Raw genomic sequence first — 19,892 nt, 5'->3', positions numbered from 1 at the left:
GGCACAGACGCATAAAAAATATCTTTCCAGAATCTGTGTCCACTGTTGCTCTGAATAATTCACACACTCAACTGAAAGGCTTTCACTGGAACGTCCTTCCAAAATACAAAACCAGTTGATAATGTGGTCTAAATTTAACATTTGTTGGTGTAATTTGTACTCTGCCCCTTTGACATTGTTTCAAGTCCCAAGCAAAACATGCATTAACAGCATTTTCTCTCCCTTTCACAACCCAAAAGGAAATGCACTTTGGGGAGCTTCATTCGGTGGGAATTCTTTTCATATCCATAACTCAACCACAAATGGGAGCTGAAATGAAAGCTCTGTAATGAGGTTTGATCAAACCCTGAAGCTCAATGAGACGTGGCGCGAGTTGGCTCGGGGCCCAATGAGGGATGACAGTGCAGACGGCTCGCAGGAGAAACACCTGGCCAGGCCTCGCCCCCGGCCACATGCCACCGGCCCAGGTGCGTTTCCACCGAGCTCGATGTCCCGTGGCAGCCATCAAACTCCGCTGCTCCAGATTTGCATCAGCTCCTACATATGGCCCGGGTTAGTTCTTGGTTTTCCTGCTCAGATCCAGACATGATCTGATGTGTCTGGATACTGACGCAAGAGAGCAGTCCAGCCAGGTAATCGAGCGGTCAAGACGTAACCTGGGCGTCCCGTAATGATATCAGACAAATGGAGACATATGGTCAGGAGCTACTGTGTGCCTTTGCTTGTAAAAAAAAAAAAAAAAACACTGCCAAAATCACAGCGCCTCATATGCTAGCACTTAGACAAATAGCTTGGCTGAATCAAACTGGCAGCCGAAGCAATGCCTTCCAGTTAATAACAGCTTCCTCTGGTCTTGTGAGAGAATTGACAACTTGCTACATCAGCATAGCACAGAGAGAAACTCGTGAGAGACAGTCTAGCGCTGTCGCAGAGCCAGAGCGAGTGATGAAGGATGAGGTTCAGGGGCTCTGGAAGGGGTGCAAGGGTGCGAGCTCGTTTGTCTTTCAGATGAGGCGCTCCTCTCCGACCTGTTTACCTTCCCTCCCAGCGGGGGAACCAAAGTTGATACACTCATCGCTGAAAGAGACACCGCAAATCACACCCATCACCGAGCACCTCGCTGGTACAAAGAAGGGTTACTGAGACAATGCATACCTGCATGTGTCCAGAACACACACACAAAAAAACATGCTGAAGCCAAAAAATGGGTGATTAGTTGGCTGCTAAAAAGAACAAATTTAACAAGGAAATGTGTATTATAAGTTTTTCTGATAGACTGCTGCTTTTGCTGATTATTTATTTGTTTTTTTCTGGATTTTTGCTCATTTTATGCTGATATAAGAAGACATTTTAAACTAAGTTTGACATTCATATCAAACACATGTGAAATTAACTTTTTTTTTTTTTTTTTTTTACATTTATTTTTCCATTTGCTTGCGCTTGGGCAGGCCGGTTTTCTCCAGATGTGAATCTACTCAACAGTGGAAAAAGTTCCAGCGCTGTGCGAGAGATCCAGACAGGAAAATAGGCTTGTTAAGACAGCAAAATACTTAAAATGCTACTTTATTTGCAGCGTGGTGACAAACGAGTGAAACAGTAGTCACTAACAGGCGTAGCTCTCAGATGGAAAGAGGTCACTGTTTGCTACAGTGTACTGCTCTGCCTATGAGTCCATGTGACATGCGAGTATCACAGTGTCTTTGAAGTTGCAAACTGATGTTCACTTAGAGAGGAGGAATGCAGCATCTCCCCGGTGGGAAAATTTAGCAATCCATTTGATCCAGGGAGCAAACAGCGCTATACATGGCTAAATCTGATCTCCCATCAGCTGCTTTCATCTGCAGGTATGATTCCTCTGTGATCTAGTGAATCTGCGGCGATTACAACAGATAGTTTGTGCGGGGACTGTGTTTTGCGAAAGTGACCGTGGTGCTTTCAAGTTCAGCCTCTCATGGTCTGACCCGCACCACTCATCTCCCCCATTAGCTTAATTAGACACAGCCACACACACATTAGATGGTCCCCTTTTCACGCTGAATGGCTGGCTGCAGTTCAAGGCACCACAAAAACAGCTATGCAAAACAAGCAGCTTTCAGAGCCAGGGGAAACCATCGTCAAACAGCGCACACATAAAGAACGCTGCGCTGAATACCATCCAAAAACCCTCTGGAATTTAAAATGACATTGCGTGCAATAATAACAACAAGCCACTCTCTCAAGTCATGCAAGAATATTTGCCTCAGAACACATCAGTTTGAATCAAGGGAGGGAAGAGACACAGAAGGGAATGGGTGTTTGTGCTCACATGTATGTGACTGAGCATCTGTGCATTTCTGGGTTCACATCTGTGTGTGAGAGTGTGTGTGTGTGTGTGTGTGTGTGTGTGTGTGTGTGTGTGTGTCCTTGTATTAGATGCAGCTACTCACCTTTGTTTTCTGGCTCTCTGCAACACAGTATGTCCTGACAGGAAGAAAAGTCTCGGACACCACCGGAGTGACACAAACTAACCAACAGACCGTCGCTAACGCCGTCGCAGTCCCAAACTTTTTGCTCTCTCCCGGCAGATCTGCACCCTTCCCCTGCTCTCCCTCCCTCCCTCCCCCTCTCTCTCTCTCTTACTTCAGCACTTCCTGGGCTGCTGTGTATGCTCCAATCAGGCCATCCAAGGAACTGCCGCTGCCCCCTCCTCTCCCTCAGCCATTGTTTGGCGGGGGCTTGTCACATGTAGACGTCTGTGTGTGTGTGTATGTGTGTGTGTTCTCTCTTGACCACGACCCAAAGTCTGGCTCTCCTCAATCAAAAGCAGAAGAGCAAGGAAGGAGCAAGCTACAAGCTGGAGACAGAGGATGGGAGCAAGGCTGCTGAGCTGAAGAAAAACACATGGAGGGGGCTTCCTGCTCGAGTGTCTTAGACTTTTCCAGGCATGAGGAAAAGGGGGGTTGAGTTGAGTAAGGGTTGGGGGTGTGTCTGGAACTTTCTCTCCAAATCCAGCAGCTTGTTGTTACAAACCGCACTGAGGCTCAGCCCATCGTAGCCCCCAGAGAGCCTCAGAGTTCTGTCTCCAAAACAAGGCGCCTTTCCCATAGCTTGCCAAAACTTTTCACCACCATACCTCAACCCCTTCTCCCAAAGCCCCAGCCTCTAATTCGCTCTCTCACTAAGCCAGCCAAAGCAGCCAGGCCAGCTCTTTCCAGGCTTTAGGGTGAAATAAAGAGGGCGGAGGTGTGAGGCGGGGGGGGATGCAGGGGAGCGAGGTGAAAGGTGACGTGTGGGAGGAGACAGGTTGACAGCAGCACACAGAGCTTTTGTTTGGTGTTGTTAACAGTTCCATCATCGCATGACGGTAACACCTTGTGGGCTGTGGAGGGGTTCAGGCCGAAGTGAGGACATTCAGGTGGTGTAACTTGAAACACGTGTTTTACTTTCAACATGAAGTTTCCGGAAGCAAAAAAACATGTTTGGAATTTAGGTGCAGTGGATGAAAATGCTAACACCTCGTCTGGAGGTGCAGACAGTCACAGGCTTAAAGTAGTTCATTACAATTTGGGCTTTTTTGATTGTTTGGTTATGATAATACTGTGTTCACCAAAGGAAATATGAGGGTAACAAGGTACAACAGGACAATCTGAACCACTTAAAACCAAACCTGACAGCAGCCAAAATGTTGGAAATAATCCCTGAAGGCAAACAAAAACTGGACGCACAAGTGCAGTAAATTTGATAGGTCAACAGTATCCAATGGATGTTTAAAGTTTGAGTAATTATTTCATTGTTCACCTACTTTTTCTCTTCCAAACCAGTTTGGCTAATCTAGAAATTTGTAACAGGGGCACTCCAATTTCTTATTTCACTTTGAGAACGTTGGGGGATCAACAGACTACAAAAAAAATGCTCAAAATCTAACCAATCGTACCCTGACTTTTAGTAGGAGTAAATCCAAAACACTGGATACTACACTTCCCATAATGCAACTTGAGGCAACACTGTTAGACCTTCCATTCCTGATAAACACCCTCTTTCAACCACACAGCCAGTTTGTAATGCAGGCTTTCTACGATAAATTTGTTGTCTTCAAGCTCTATTCAAGATAACCCTGATGATCATCAGGGTTATCTCTCTAAGAATAACCCTAATGACATCATCAGGGTTATTCTTACTGACTGTAGAGCTCTCACTTCAGAGCTCTTCCTCCAGAGCCACAGACGACATTATAAAGCTGTTTTCACAGGCTGAGTCGTTCTTGACGTGTAAAATCAGTGGAGTGCAGCTTTACAGCCTGTACAACAGTCTGAGTACTTCTGTATCTTGGCCCGTCTCGCTTCTTTTTAGCAACAATGCTGCATTCCAAGCACTCAACCATCAACTTAGTGAGCACAATACTACTATTACAGATAAAGATGATGGTCCAAACCATGAAAATAAGACCCAATTTGTAATAAACTGTAGTTATTCTTAAATGGATGCTATCCAAACATGAAATAAACAAACTAAACCTCTCTCTTCTGGCTTCTACTCCGTTCTTCCTCTCTTCTCTGCCATAACCTGTCCGTTCTTGTGCCCTGAATGTGATTCATTCAGTTAGTCCATGAAGCCACACGGGCAGACTGGGGCGCCTCCGTGCCAGGTTGGATTCAGGAAACATTCATCTTGTTGTTTAGTCTGGGCACCATGTGTCGGAGCGGGGGAGGCCGCTCCCTCCCCTTGTGCACACAAGCACAGAAAACCCCACAATGACAGACACTATGTGGACATTCACCGCTGCGGCCCATTGTTTAAGGGCTCAGATGCGCAACCCCCCCCCCCCAACCGAACTTCAAAGCAGCAGTTACTACAAAACAGCACCGACATGAAAAAAGAAAATGTGCTGTCACTCCCTCTGCGGCTCAGGTGTGTCAGCATGGCGGTTTTGTGCGCCAGCATCTACTTCTTCTGCTGCTTTTATCGCGTAATAAAGAATGTTGAGTCGCAGCAAAGAGTCATCAATGGAGCAGATAACAGGAGGCAGGTGCAATGAACTGCACACAGGGCAATAAGTTTATGTGAAACTATGTGCATGTGCTCATGAATGCGCGTTGGACTCATGATGCCATGCATCAGAGGATGCGCCTTGACATCACTTTCTTCCTGCATGAAGGGTATAAACAGAACCCACTTCGACTAATCCCTCAGCGCTAAATCCCTCCATTGCTGAAAAGAGACCCAAACAAATGGAGAGGGGAGACAAAATAAATCAAAACATTTGGGATTTAACAGTGAGGGAGCAGGTGAGGATTACACCTGAAGCCATTCAGTTTGGAGCCTCGACCTGTGCCAGTCTGCCGCCGAGGCGCCGATCCTGCAGAAAGCACAGTGAATGAGCCACCTGTGCGTCTTGGAAGAGACTGTATAATATGACTTGAGTCTGACTATACTTGAGAGTGAAAATGACAGGCACTTTGCTTCCAGTAACAGCAGATTCAGTGGCTTCATGGTGTCAAAGACAGCTAAAAAATAAAGTAACATTTTAAAAAGGCTGGGGGAAAAAAACTACTGCCAGGCACATATGTGAAATGCGGTAAAGATAAGTCATATCATACCAACATGACAGCTTGTCATGCAGCCACTTTAATCCAACTGCTGCATTGTCGCTGGATGTGCTGAACAAGGCTACGAGCGATGTGCTGCTGAAAGAGGCATTAAGATTCAGCAGTTATCACTAAGATAACTGAGGAAGAGATAAGAGGAAGATGATGTGTTCGGAGCAAGTTTACGATTTTATGCAGTTTTACTGGTGCACTCATGTTTGCTGGGTATCAAACACTGAAAAAAAAATGCTAACAACTTCACATCTGAAAACTGGCTCCTTTTTTTCTTTACTTCCATCCCCCATTTAGCATTTATTGTCAGTACATAGAGTGAGACCAGATAAATGCAGATTTTACTGTTTTAGTTTATATATTTGTCAGCAAGAATGACTGAAGCATTGTTATTAGTGCAGAAACAGTTAATGAATGATATAGTATAACATCCAATATAACATAATACGTCCAAACAACGCATTTATGCACCTTTTATACACATGTATTAATCATTCACAGGAGGGTTTAAAACTATTTATACATGTGTTAAAAATACACCAATGCAAAGGTCCACTAACTAGATATTTTCCAGACCTTTCACCTGCATGTCATGGCCTTCATAAGTGGATGGAGTTTGTTGCAGGTGTAAAACAACTTAGAGCAGTTATTGTTAATAAAACCGTCACTGATAAATGCAAAGAAATATAAGTTGTAAATATAAAATACAAACAATAGATGCATGTTTAATATTTTCTGTTGTTATATTTTTATTATAACACTATTGCTATATCATTCTTTATCTGTATAATTTTGACAAATACATCAATACACACATGAAAAATAAATAACCAATTAAATCAACATTATATTGTGTGAAAAACCATTTATAATTGACATCTTCTGAGTTTGTATGTGTATTTACAATAACCTGAAAAACTACACAGGTCTAACAGTCAAAGGGATCACTGCAGCGTCATTTTCACTTCAATACCCTGAACCTCAGAGTCAGTGACGTGCTGGCTCACATTAGGTTTTGGTTTGTAGGGCATCTTTCTACCAAACTGATACGAAAAAGAAAAAAAGGAGGCACCAAAGGCCTTGGCTGCCATCCACCCAGATCCCACTCTAGCCCGTGGACCAAGCTGCCTTTTACATATATTTAGCCTCAAATCATCCAAAGCCCTGGCGAGCTGCTGCTCTCTATTTTAAAGCCAGTTTCATAATCTTCAGCATGGCGGCTGGAGAGTTTAGCCGATGGCAACAATGGAGCCACTGGTCCAGTATGAGTCAGCGTCGAAACGCTCCAGAAGTGCATGTAGACAAATCTTACTCAGGTTAATGGCTGTCTGAAGATGAACCAGCGCAAATAATAATACACAACATTGAGTGTTACAGCCTGTATTTAACCCATCTGAGTCTGCAGAGACACCACAACTCACGCTCATAACTTGATGTAGCAGCTTGGTGAATCTGCCTGCCATTATGGATTTCTGAGGAGGAGAAGTTAAATAGCTATTGATTAAATAAATTAATAACAGCCTGAAGTAATGAGAATGTGAAGTGAGAGGTGTGAGATCAGGCCCGGGTTGGAGAAGTGAATGTGGCACTATGAGGCCAGACTGATTGTCCTGTGGCCCGCTGGAAGACTGACAGAAAGGAACAATGAGACATACAGTAACTCATGCAGAGAACATAGCACAGAGGGTCAGCAGGGTCACATGACTGTGTTCCTGTGTGTCTGCCTGTTAGTCTCTCCGTCTCTGGGTGGGCGCACTCACATGCCTGAATACAAATGCAGCCTCCGTGAAGATGCGGGTAGACAGATTACATCCTAGAGAGAACGTGAGCGCATCATCCCGCAGTGACGGCTGCTCAGTGCCGATCAGCCTTCAAGTCGGGAAATCTCCGACATGTAAGGCGAAGAACATGACGGCCAAAGACTGGGTGAACAAAGCTATCAGAGATTAACAAAGCAGAGGCTGAGCGCCAGCTTCAGAGCCCGCTAGGCTGCCTAAATGTTTGAAAAGCGGGGCTTGTGATCTGAAGATCACAGGTCTGAATCTCAGACTGAGCAGCAATATTTTACGAAAGTAAATCAGAAAAGTGCTTCTCTCAGTCAGCAGCTCCTGTCAGGCTGCCCTTGAGTAAAGCAGAAAGAACAATGCAGAGAAAATGCCTTTATATTGCATCCCTACAACCAACACAATGAGAACTATCTTCATGTTTCACAGCCTACAGCTTCAAACATTGCATTATGGGTAAGTGTCATGACAGAAATGTGTCCACCTCCCTCTTGTTTCTGGTTGATATCATGCTAAATCTACATCATGCCAACATTTATATAAACTTATACCTGATTTTTTTTAGAGTTGCATGAATTGGTTGAACTAAAACAACTCTTATATCCTGTGACACGGACAATGGGTGTTACATTAATGCATTTTTTTTTTACAGCCATATAAGAGCATGGAATATTTTAAGAAAGGATCGCCATGGGCATCGTGGGATCTGCCAACTGAAGCAGTGATTTAATTTAACAAACTATTACAAATGCAACACATGCACACTCTGTCAAATGCCTCATAATGTGAAAAAGTAGCAAGTCCTGCCAATAAACACAGCTCTGCAGCTTTTTTTTTGCAGCTTTCAGCTCATCATTGGTTCACTGGCTGAGTCTTTATGGTGCTCTCTGATAACATAAACCCACTGGCATTCGATCGTAGCTAGCAAGTTCACAAAGGCCTGTTGAAGGTTTCTTGACCAGAGCAAATTGCTCGGTTCTTGATACTGCATGATTTTACTGGTACCGCAACATAGACTTTATAAAACATGGACATAGTCTCCGTGACGTCACCATGTGTTTTCTCAAGAGCCACTGTGGCATTGCCCGAGACCACCAAACTCCTGGCTAATCCGAAAATGCGCAAAGAGGTGGAGCGTGGGTGGAGATGAGGTGGGCCGAATTAAGCCCAGATGTTGAAACCTAGCAGCTAGCTGTTAAAGTGGTCATGCCCATAATTATGCACAACTTTAAGGCTTCTTATAATTTACACAGGTGGATTATATAAAAATTCATCCCTCTTACAGTTGTCATGAGGAGATTATCTACAGATACCAGGCTGTAAACATGTTTATTTCCTGGGCAAAGGTGGGCATTTTAATATGGGGGTTTTTTTTGGAAGCCAGCCTGAAGTGGGCATCACAAAATCTTAGACCCCAGAGTTCGAGAGGCTGCGGTGCAATTTTTTTTTTAACAATTTCGAATAAGGGAGCTAAAATGACACTAGACCGGTTAGGTCAAAGTACGAATAGACAGTGATGCAAAACTGGAACACACGGATTGTTTTTGACCCCATTTATCTTTTTTGTAATAACACTGAAGCCTTAAATCCACAAGAATCTCATCTCTAGCAGCTGGGCTCTGGTATTGTTTTGAACACAGACATGCCCTCTATGCACTTTGGCATTCAAGCTTTTCATGCTTCCAATCACAACTCAGTGTTTGAAGACTATAGCGCATTATAGGACAATTTCTAGTGTCAATAGCCCCTAGACAGTGAGCGTGTGTGAACTGGCTGACAGAAATGCCGGGTCGGCAGCTGGTTTAGGCGGCGAACCTGTCAGGTCAGGCTCTTCTCCTCTCCCACCTGGTTCCACATCTGTCCGTCACTCCATCCCTCCTCCGCTTTTACGTAACACTTTCAAATTATTGCGAGTGCAGCCCAGCAAACAATAACTGTAAATACATGTTTTTTGTTGTCACAGAAATGTGATTCTCTATCAGGTTTATAGAGTAATATAAAGCATTTAGCTTAATTGTGTTTGGCTCGTAAGTGCACTTCAGTGCCATCTGGCGCAATATAAGAATTATCGATCTTAATATAATGCATTTAGAATGGCCGAGAATAATGAGGCTGCAATATTTAGCAGAAAAGAAAGAAAAATGAACAAATATGTTCTCTCCAAAGGCAAGAGTTGTATAGCTTGCTGCATCTGCTTTACAAAATATTTATTATTCAAAATATTATCATTATTATCGATAAAAGCACACTTCATTGCTGCTCTGGAAAATGTTTCAACAATGAATAATTGATGATTGCTGGTTGCACATCACATTAACTGCCAGCTGTCGCACTGTGGGCCTCAATCAGCAACTTTGCACACCCTCCTTGGCTTTCCATTGATACAAGAGACGCTCCCCGTTTGCCTGTCAGAGGATTTCAGGGGATCACACAAACAACAAACAAATGTGTTATGAAATATGCAGCGCAGAGAAACATTTGGCCCCGATGACAATTACAATTCTGTCTCCGAGAGCATAAAGAGAACAAGAGATGGGGGGGAGTAAAGAGAGAAAAAATGAGTTTGGACAACTTACTCATTACATCTGCAGCATTTCGGCGGCTGCATATGGTCACAGCATGAGGCCATCTATACATCTGCAAATAAATCTGTGGAATTACATAAACTCACAAAACAGGAGTCATACTGCTTTTAGCATGCTGACATGACTCAGTAATTTCACTCCCGTCTCTGTAATTTAATTATCAGACTGTTTTATGACCAAATTACACTTCCTCATTAATTGCCAAATTATTTCCAGCAATATTTAGTTAAATCAACCTGACTTATTCTAAAGTGCTTCTAGTAATAAGCAGGGAGGGGTAAATTAAGTAAATTAAGATGAAGAACACTTACAGTAACGCTGTAATTACAGCAAGACACAAAACAATGTTGTCACACAGCAAATGCAGAATTCATCAACTTGTAGTTTCTCATAATGAAATAATGTGTTTTAACTGCATGTTGTTTGAGCCAAGCTTTTAGTTCGAGACAGGAGAGGAAGTTAAGAGAGAGAAAGGGCTGCAGATAATCCGTTTGTGGCCTCGAGGAGGGAATTAAGTTAACCAGTGTGGGGTTTGGACAGACAGTATGCAGGGAGCTGCACAGGTCAGTGCCATCACCGAGGCCCAGCAGCTCAGCATCTGTTCTTTGAGTACAACCAGCCTGCAGGGACAGACGCACGTCCACGCAGTGAAGCCGTCGTCACCCGGGAACCTCCATGCATCATCTTTCCTGGTGCATGTGTTGATGTATCTATGAAGCTGCGCCCTTGTCAAGGTGGGACACGGCTGAAAAATTTAGAAATGGTGCTGCAAAAAAAATGCACACCGCCCCTTTTCAAAAATGATCATATTTGATTTCCATCCTTGTCTCGCCGCCTGTTGTATAACATCAGGATGGGTTTTGCCCGTTGTGCCTAACATTGTCTTTTTCCCCAGTCTCTCTGGTCATAAGAAATCAAATATTACATAACATGGGATGTTAGATAAGAGTTTCTGATGCCTATCACAACCCATCTACATTCTTCTGCTGGGCGTCTTGCAAAATTGGCGGGGAGGGATCATGACAAATGGTTGCTTGGCTGAGTATAATTCAAGTAGACAATTGCAGCCAAGAAACAGACTCGACAAATAATGGATGCAAACAATTGACTTCTTGCACAGCCAAAATAATCTGATTTAAAATGTATTTCCACTGTTTCTCTTGGAACAGTATCAAAAGTATAGTAATGAAGGGATTAAATCTTTTTATCCTGTCACTTGGTTGAACGGTCTATTAAATTTGCTCCCGTCCAACTCCCACTACTCCAGAATTGATAACATATTCACCCTTTTTGATTTAATTCTTGTGATGAGTCGGAATAAGCGTAGCAGGGCTGGAGATAAAACTCAAACAAAAAAAATGGTGGGTTTGGAGAAATCCATGGTCCCAAAATTCTTGTGTGCATCCCAGTTTTCTGTGAAGAATTAAATCTCCAGCTGTTAGCATCAGTTTAGCCCCCCCCCATTCTTTCCCCACAGCTCAGGCTAAAATGCTGCGTCAGTCTCATGATAGCTTTAGCTGCCTAGCTGGAAAGCATGCGTGTCTTACCAGTGACTTCATCACAAAGCCAAACCGTATTATTCTCCTTTTGAAAAATCCCCAGATTTAAGAGAGGGTGGGGGAGGAGTACATTAGATCCCTGATTCAAAGTTTCTAGTGTTTAATACTGTAAGAATATACCAAAGATGCTCAGAGGCACAGGGCGGCTGTCAAACCCATCTCAGTATTTCATATTCAGGGGAAAGGAAACTTGGCAAAAAAAGTGAAGTTTTTAGTCACAGCCTAATTGAACAAGCTGTGCTAGCAGGGATAAAATGAATAAACGTCAAATCAAACTCTTTGACAAACCGCATGAGAGGCATAAAGCTACATGAGGACTGGAACTCCAGTGTGGGCATAATGAATCCAAGTTCAACTTGAAATCCTATTAGCCGTACAGCTGGGGGCGCTGCATGCCAGCAGCTATTGAACCCTCCTCTGTGGAGTGGAAGAGACTCAGCACACTTTCGCTGAAGTGTTGTGAGGTGTAATTACATGAAGTGATAGGAAACCTGCTCACTATCAAAAGCTAAAGATGAGGGATTCCATATGTGGCCAGGAAGTCTGTTTTATTTCCAGCTGCAATGAGCTCACATTGTGGTGCAGTGGGGATAAATCTTACATTTTTTTCCTGTGATTCTGCACGAACATGTCGGTCTGAAGAACAGACAACCTGAATATCTATATTCTCAGGCGCTCATACTGATTGTCAGCACTATTAATAGGTCAAAGAAAGCATGATTTCAGAAACAAGGATGTAAAAATACAATTAGGTGTTGAATTAGAGGCAAAATGGCAAAGTCAGACAAATAATTGAGGACGGACTGATAGAAACAGGTATCTGTGTTATGAATTTGCCCCCTTAATCATTTACAGAACGCACACAACCAGGAATTTATAATTCAGTGCACACGGTTCACGGTGAGCTTAATGGCTTCGGAGCAGGGCGAGGGTGTTCTCTGGGCCCGACAGTCATTACGTTAACTGTGACAGGCTGAGACCCCGCTGAGCCTGTGACAATGTCTGTCCGTTCTGCTGGCAAACGAGGTACATTTAAAAATGGACTCAATTATTTTTGTTTTAGCCACATTTAGGACCGCACACATGGTTATTAACCGGCGGGATGTTGCCGCCGTCTGATCATCAGCACTGCGCCCTTTAAGAACAAGCACTTGGTGCACTCGGCTGCTTCCTTGTTGATTTGGAGCACCGTGATACATCCCCTAAATCTCTATCTTTCTAATTAATTTATAATGAATGTGATTACTTTGGCCTGAAGGCCCTCGCTGGGGCCGAGATAAGCATAGATCAGATCTCGATCCGTACACAAACTGCATTACCTTTTTATTTAATTTGTGGCTTTATTTAATCTACTTTTCACAATCTCATTTTATTTTCTACATAATTGATGACATGTTATTGTGTTTTTAATTGCTTATTGTTTTTAAATGCCATTCTATTGCTCTGCTTTGCCTATGTAAAGCCCTTTGGATTGCCCTGCTATATAAATAAAGCTGCCTATCCTTGCCTTAATGAAATCCAATAATATACCATCCATATGTTACACTGCCAATGAAAAGTCTTCTTGACTTGTTAGTTATGAATACTGTGTTCATTACACTCACTACCGAAAGGCAGAAGCAGCACAGCTCATAAACACTTAGAGACTCCCACAAAAAAATAAATAAATAAACAAAAACCCTCTCTTGACTCCTGGCATCTATTTCTAAAAGCAAAACCACACACAAGCTACTGAGTCTGAGGAGAAACTGGAACAGTTTGCCTTTGCAAATAAACGCAGTCTGGATTTTTTTTTGTTGAGCAAACGCTGACAGAGTTCAACACACTCCTCAAACAGAGGGGGAATGCCTGAGTTATCAGTTTCATAATTAGACAGAGCAACAGTCGCAGCACCAGTTGCAGAGTACAATTTACGTGTCTCATCTTGCAAACCTAAAGCTGCCCTCTGCCAAAAGAGAGGCTCACTCACTTCTACTTGAGGCATGATTGATTATCCATGCATTGTGGCAGGTATAGTAGCCACAGCGTAGGGCGCATTCTTGTGAAAAGCTGAGTTGCTGCTGGGAAACAGACACTATCAGAGGGGTCGATAAAAACCTCCATAACAACCACACATGTAGCTACAACTGTGGGTAAACACTCTTTTCCCACATCCTGGTCCGTGTGCACCTTTATTAAATACACGTTGATACATGCACCTGTCTGAAGTGTGTGTTGCGCTCTCAGCACTGTGACTGCAAGTCAACACACACACACACACACACACACACACACACACACACACACACACACACTCACACATGAACCGTGACCAAGAAATGATGCAGCCAAGAAACAAAAAGGACAGAATCAAAAGCAAAGTATGGACCAGCTCTCTGTGGCTTTTTTTTTTTTTATCCTCCTGCAACTTTTTAATTTCTCCTCTTCATCCTTCAGCCTCCCTCTCCCAGGACAGAGAGAGAAAAAAGAAGACCATACATCAGTGAGATTTAATGCCGCCTCATCCTGCTCAGCGCTCGTATCACATGGTGTACATCATCAATAACCTTTACGAGCCAGCGCCTTGGCTAAAACACAAGGGTAATGTGTTGCTCCTGCTGGAGCCACACACTCCCAACCCAGGAACTTATTTTCAGTCTTTATTCTCTGCACTTAATTGCATCGCAGCATTATAAAAGGCCGCTGAGAATTCAACGGTCTTCTCTGGCTGAAGCGTGACATTGACACGGGATGCTAAGAAATGTATCTGCTGTTTGTGTGCTCATATGTGGAGTCTCATGCTTGGATCACAGATGAGGAGTCATCAACGAGCTGCATCGTAAGAATTGACTGTCACGCCAGGTACTGTACGTTCACAGGCTGTTGTCATGTTCAGCAGTTTTGATGCGCTAGAAGCTGCTGTTGCAGAAAAGTGGCACAGAAAACAGGGTAATGTGAACAGGAAAATCCAAAATTACCATGGTGCTCCAGACATGCATGATGCTTCTATTTTTGAATTTCTAACTAGTATTTACTGAGCAGAAAGTGAAGGTATTCTATTCCAGTGTGGACATGACGTATGATATAGCCATGTCAGCCATAAACCAAGAAATAAACCAGATAAGTGCCTGTTCTGTCCTCAACAATGAATAGAGACATGACTTTTTGTGTCGCCGCACATTCCTTGACCATAAACCGTGACTATGCTTTGGAGAAATGCCCTTAAAAGCTTTATGCCCTGTCAGACATCTCAAAACCAGCGCTTCTACTGAGCTCATTGAAGTTATTGTTTGGGAAGTGACCTTCACAAAAAGAGACACTTCAAAAGAGAAAAAGCACTATTCTATATTCTCTGAACAGACCACGTCGACCCAACAGAACATCCTAAACTACAGGAGAGAGAACGTGGTTTGACTCAAACCTCTTGACACAACTTTGGAGCAGTGATTGATTTTTGTAATTCTAGATATGATTATGAGGACATTTAGCCACACAGTGTCAGCTAGAGGTCAGAAGGCCCTAAACCTCTCTGACCCAGGATTTCACAGCTTCACTTTCATGCTTGTCAGGGCTTGAGGTGATGCAAACACTCCCTTAGTCTAGTGACTCCCAGACGGAGTGGCAAATTTCTGGTCTTGACCCTGAAACAAACTCACATAAAGAATAACTGCAGTTCATGGAAAGCAGTAAAAGTGTGGTCGTCTCAGTCATGCGAAGCTGAGATGGAATCTAGTAAATTGCTCATCACATCATATCACGTCACACAACATCACATGGGCCTTGTTCATCCTACATTCACTCCTGCCTACAGCCACATCACATGTCTTATAATCATCTTCCCCATTAGCTTTCCCATGGTGGATCATGTGGTCCACTTCTACACTCTCTATACAGTAGGATGACACCATTCGACATCTATAAGCTCTGTGCATTGCCTAACCAACACAAAATAAAAGCTCACATTTCTGGTCGGTAGGCAAAAGGCACCTACTTTTATATATTGAAAGGCCTGGGTAGCAACAGGCTTTTAGATATGCGCAAATATCGCAACACTGAACTTTTCAAGAAAGTGGTTCAACGAATGAAAGAAGTAGGCTGTGTTCATTAATCAGAGTATGCACGGCTGCCTGTAAACGAGGCTATGAGTGGAATATTCATTTTTATTAGCCATGTAAGCATCTTAGTAGGAACAAGGCATTTTAGTATTAGTAGGCCTGTAAACGTAATCATTGTGTTTCGCTTATTTATTACATACGTATTATTACATATTTTGTTTGTTCATTACGTACACAAACTAAAACGTTGTCATGATTTTGTACAAGACAGGACTCCAGGAAGTCACTGCGCTCGTCCGCCGGTCGTTCGAAAAATAGTTAACTCAAAACTCACGGTAAAAACTAGAACTTGTTTCATACATCGGTTTGTGCACACATTAAATAAACAAGATACGAGGATGTTAATTGCTGAGTTTTGCAGGTGTATTTTTGAACACTGGAGAGAACTGGGTTAGCCATTTCTCCCATGCTTCCTGTCTCCTTGTGATAACCTAAGATAACCGTCTCCTAGCTTTAGCTCCATAGCCTCGTCACGGATAAGAACCGGTAGCTCAAGGTAAAACCACATCTTTTTTTTTACATTTTGCTTTCGTGTTTAGCTGATTTGTGCGTGCATTACTATGAGATGCAGTGTGAACTTTGAGCTAGCAGGCTTATTTTCCACCTGTTCCCAGCCTTTATGCTAGCTATGCTAATCAACCCCGGGGTCAGCTGCATGTGTAGCATATAGCGTGCTGCAGGGTGGCATCGATCTCCTCATTGAACTCTCTGCTAGAAGGTGAATTAGCTTACTCCAGAAAACGCCAAACTCCTCCATTAATTTCATCCAACCTTGAACTCAACTCCGGTGCAACATCTCTTCTAATCGGTATTCTACATGGACACAAAATTATTTTAATGACCTGATCCAAATATTCTTCTCACAGATGATCACAGATGGGTACCGCCAGCAAAACTAAATATTAATGTTACATACAAGTATAAATGAAAAACCCTTCCCCCTGAAAAACATGTCGACGTGAAAGAAACGAACACAGCTGGAGATTCAATTTGTGTCTTCTGAACGACGGAGATAAAAGTATGTGAATATTTAGCAGTTTGTGCATACAGCGACGTGTGTGTGCTCGTCCGTGCATGCCCACACAGACAAACAGACCAACACACACACGCACAAACACACATACCACACCACACCAGGATCGCCTGGAGGTCAAAAGGGTTTAAGAGGGGAGGTGGAGATATCGATTTCTCTGCCGACTCTGACTTTGAGAGGAAACCCTGAGGGAGGTCTTCGCATCCGCTTACACCGCGTAGATGGGTGAATTAACCACATTTATGCTTTGGGCTAGAACAAGCACACGCATTACATTAAATTGAGAAAACAATTTAGCATCGAGATGTCTGGGTTTGAAGGAATTTCATGCCACATTTGCAGTATTAGCTTTGAAGACTCGAAGCCAAACCGACAGACCACACAGGAAAGTAAATATGTAAAAGATGCAGACGTGGTTATCAGTTTGACTTCAACAAGTTAAAAACCTTGGGACTTGAAGTCAGGGTGGGCATTAAAGAGATTAAGGCTTTTGTTTTATCCTTAATCTGACATGGAGAGAAAGCCAATCCCCTCGGCTGTCTCAGCCTCAGGAATCAGGAAGAAGCAACATTGCCTCAAGCTACACCCCAAAAGAAAAACACACACCAGACCCAACAGGGGGACATACAATACACACTCATGAGTAGCCACATAACCAGAGCTCTTTCTCCTTGCTCACTGGCCCGATTACTGCCTGTTTCTGTTTGAAGGGATGAGTCACATCCACCCATCTTCTGAACAAAGGCCCCAGGTCCGTGAACACATCATTAACTCACCTACTCCCATGCTTCTGATGACTCACTGGACTTCTCTCCAGTCGCTGGGTACTTATTGACGAGCCAAAGACAAAGGTGAGTTGTCTCCCACAGCTGAGAAAACATCGAGGCATCATCGCTTCCTACCTCGTGGCATTTGGAGGAAAAGCTCTTTAGAAACTCCTAATTGACTTCAGTCAATAGAGGAACCGACTAAATAGAAAATAAATGCCTTTCCCTTTCACTTACATTCTGACTCGCGTTTTAAAACTCCTCGTTTCTGCTGTTTTGCTGCTGCTCTCCTGTGGTCTTCTTGCAGACACCATTGAGACAGTCTTGTAAATTTCTCTTGCAACAGGTGTGAAGGCAACAGGAAGCAAATGGTACGAATCCATACAGTTAAAGTTTGTGATTGCTCGATTCAAAGTGAAAGTGCGTGCGTGTGTGTGTGTGGGGGGGGTGTTGTTTCCTTAAAATCAGCCTCCTTCTTACAGACCTCAATTTGTCAGCTCAATCACCAAAAAAGGGGAAGTCTGGATATATCAAAAGAACGAACTCTCTCCAATTCCCGTTTGGCACATTCAAGACAGCGCAGACAGTGTCAGAAATTTGGAAACGATCCAATTCTGCAACAGATACGTACATAAAAAGGTCATTAAAATGGATTTCTGAAGAATAGCGCCTGAATATCCCTTTTTGTGGGCCAATTGATGTGGAGTTTTCCACAATCTTAATGACGCTTGCAGTCTGCCTGATAGTTGTCAAAGAAGAAAAAAACCCAACGAGACAACTGGGGGTTTAAAGAGTCACGAGAGGCTGCAATTAATGTAATCCCTACTCTTGGCTCCAGTGTCAAAGAAACGGGTGATCACATCCCAATCCTCAAACTCATTCCCATTACGCTAAGCTGTTTTTTTTTTCAGCTTCCCAAAAGGAAGTAAGACAGCATCAGCGAAAGAAAAGTCAGCCATAGATACGCACCACTCAGACTATCAACAGTGAGTGTTTTGAGCAAACCTGACACAGTATTATACAGTGAGCGTGTAGAAGCATGTAACACTTCTCCAGCCAGTGATTCATAGCCATACGCTGTTAACGCTGCTGTCAACAGGCAGAAGTACACATGTACATTAACATACTCAGGGCTGAAATGTCCTAATAAACCATGACACTTGAAAACAAGCTGAAGCAACTCTGCACATACTGATGTGGTAACGAATCTTGCAAAACCATATCAGGCAAGAAACAACATAACGCAGCACGACATAGCCTTGTCTGGATGAAGCGCCCTCGCACCCCCAATCATGGGGCTCGCTGTTTCTTCAATTGACTCACCTCCTCAATCACCAGAAGGTGAGGTCATCCGAAAAATCTGAGCAGTGACTTTATCGCCAGAGCATCTCGAAACAGCTCCTTGCGTGATGGGGCACGGGATCAAAGGACACATGTGGTTTCACAAGAGGTGAACTACTTTCAAGTTGATCCAGACACAAAGCGAGGAAAGAGTCTGGGAGGTTTGGAGAAATCTCAGATAGGAGAGCAACAGAGAGGTCAAGTCCTTAACCTTTCCAGATGTTGTCATCGACTGGGCAAGCCATGCCCAGGTAGTTTACAGTAATCTGTGCTGATGTTTGCATCTGGCTCTTTAATGATGGGAAGCAATAAAGTTAGCCTACATAGCTTTTTAGAGAGGTAATAACACCTTCTTCCTCTTACAAATGAAAAATTTGAAATAGTGAGTGACGAAACGCACTAAAAACTGCTCTAAACTTATGGTGTGGCTCAAACATTCTGACTTGAGGAAGATTCAAGTGGGACTGAAACTTTTGTGGCATGGAATAAGTGTGCAAGTGTTGCCTTTTCTTCATTTAAGATAAGTTTAGGTAGCCATTGCTGTGTACCTGACACTACAGAGTGAGTGCACACACTTGTTGACTCTTCTCTTCTTACGCTATAGCATTTAGCATTATCTCCTAATTGTGACTTTTGGCTGCAGTGGCTGCTCACTTTAAAGCAACTGAAGAGCACAGGACCAAATACTCCATATCTTACTTTTATTGATCTATAAACTTTATCTGCCAACACACAGCCTCACTAATGCTCTTCATGCTGAATGGGACCAAATCCCTGCAGCCAGGTTTATAATCTTGTGGGAAGCCTTCTCAGAAGGGTGGAGGCTCTTGAGGTTTTGGAGTGATATGTTCAAAATCAGATGTTTGAGTAATGTTCGAGTGTCCACATGCTTTTATCATGGAGTGTATATGATAATAAATGAAGTTTGCATATAAAGATGTGCATCCTGGATAAGAGATGCCTGAAGGAAGAAGCCAAACTGTTGCTGATCAGCGTTTTGTCACAATGTCATACAGTATCAAAAGAGCTCGAATCTGTACTTGAGACTCATGTTGTACGCTGTCTGGACAGAAAATGTCAAACGGATTCCACTTTTGGTGGAAGCTGCCACTTTAAGACTGAAATTGGGCCCTTTGGCGAGCAGCAGTCAGCT

The 19,892-nt window shown here is 43.2% G+C and overlaps 1 protein-coding gene across 10 annotated transcripts in view; it reads right to left on the bottom strand.

Moving 5' to 3' along the window:
* The window catches only part of si:ch211-285f17.1 (sickle tail protein homolog), a 108,359-nt gene that overhangs the window by 63,683 nt on the left and 24,784 nt on the right, over positions 1–19,892 (bottom strand). Inside the window, exon 1 of one of the 10 annotated variants that reach the window (XM_041961992.1) lies at positions 2,427–2,538. The exons of the other annotated variants lie outside the window; for them this stretch is intronic. The gene's annotated coding sequence lies outside the window, so the exon portion shown is untranslated. Of the gene's footprint in view, positions 1–2,426; positions 2,539–19,892 lie in introns of those variants that run through there. 10 annotated transcript variants of the gene reach the window in all.

The sequence above is a fragment of the Chelmon rostratus genome, chromosome 20 (assembly GCF_017976325.1).
Source record: "Chelmon rostratus isolate fCheRos1 chromosome 20, fCheRos1.pri, whole genome shotgun sequence".
Classification (NCBI taxonomy): Eukaryota; Metazoa; Chordata; class Actinopteri; order Chaetodontiformes; family Chaetodontidae; genus Chelmon; species Chelmon rostratus.
Note: the sequence above shows the minus strand (reverse complement) of the source record. Positions and strands in the feature narration are given on the sequence as shown.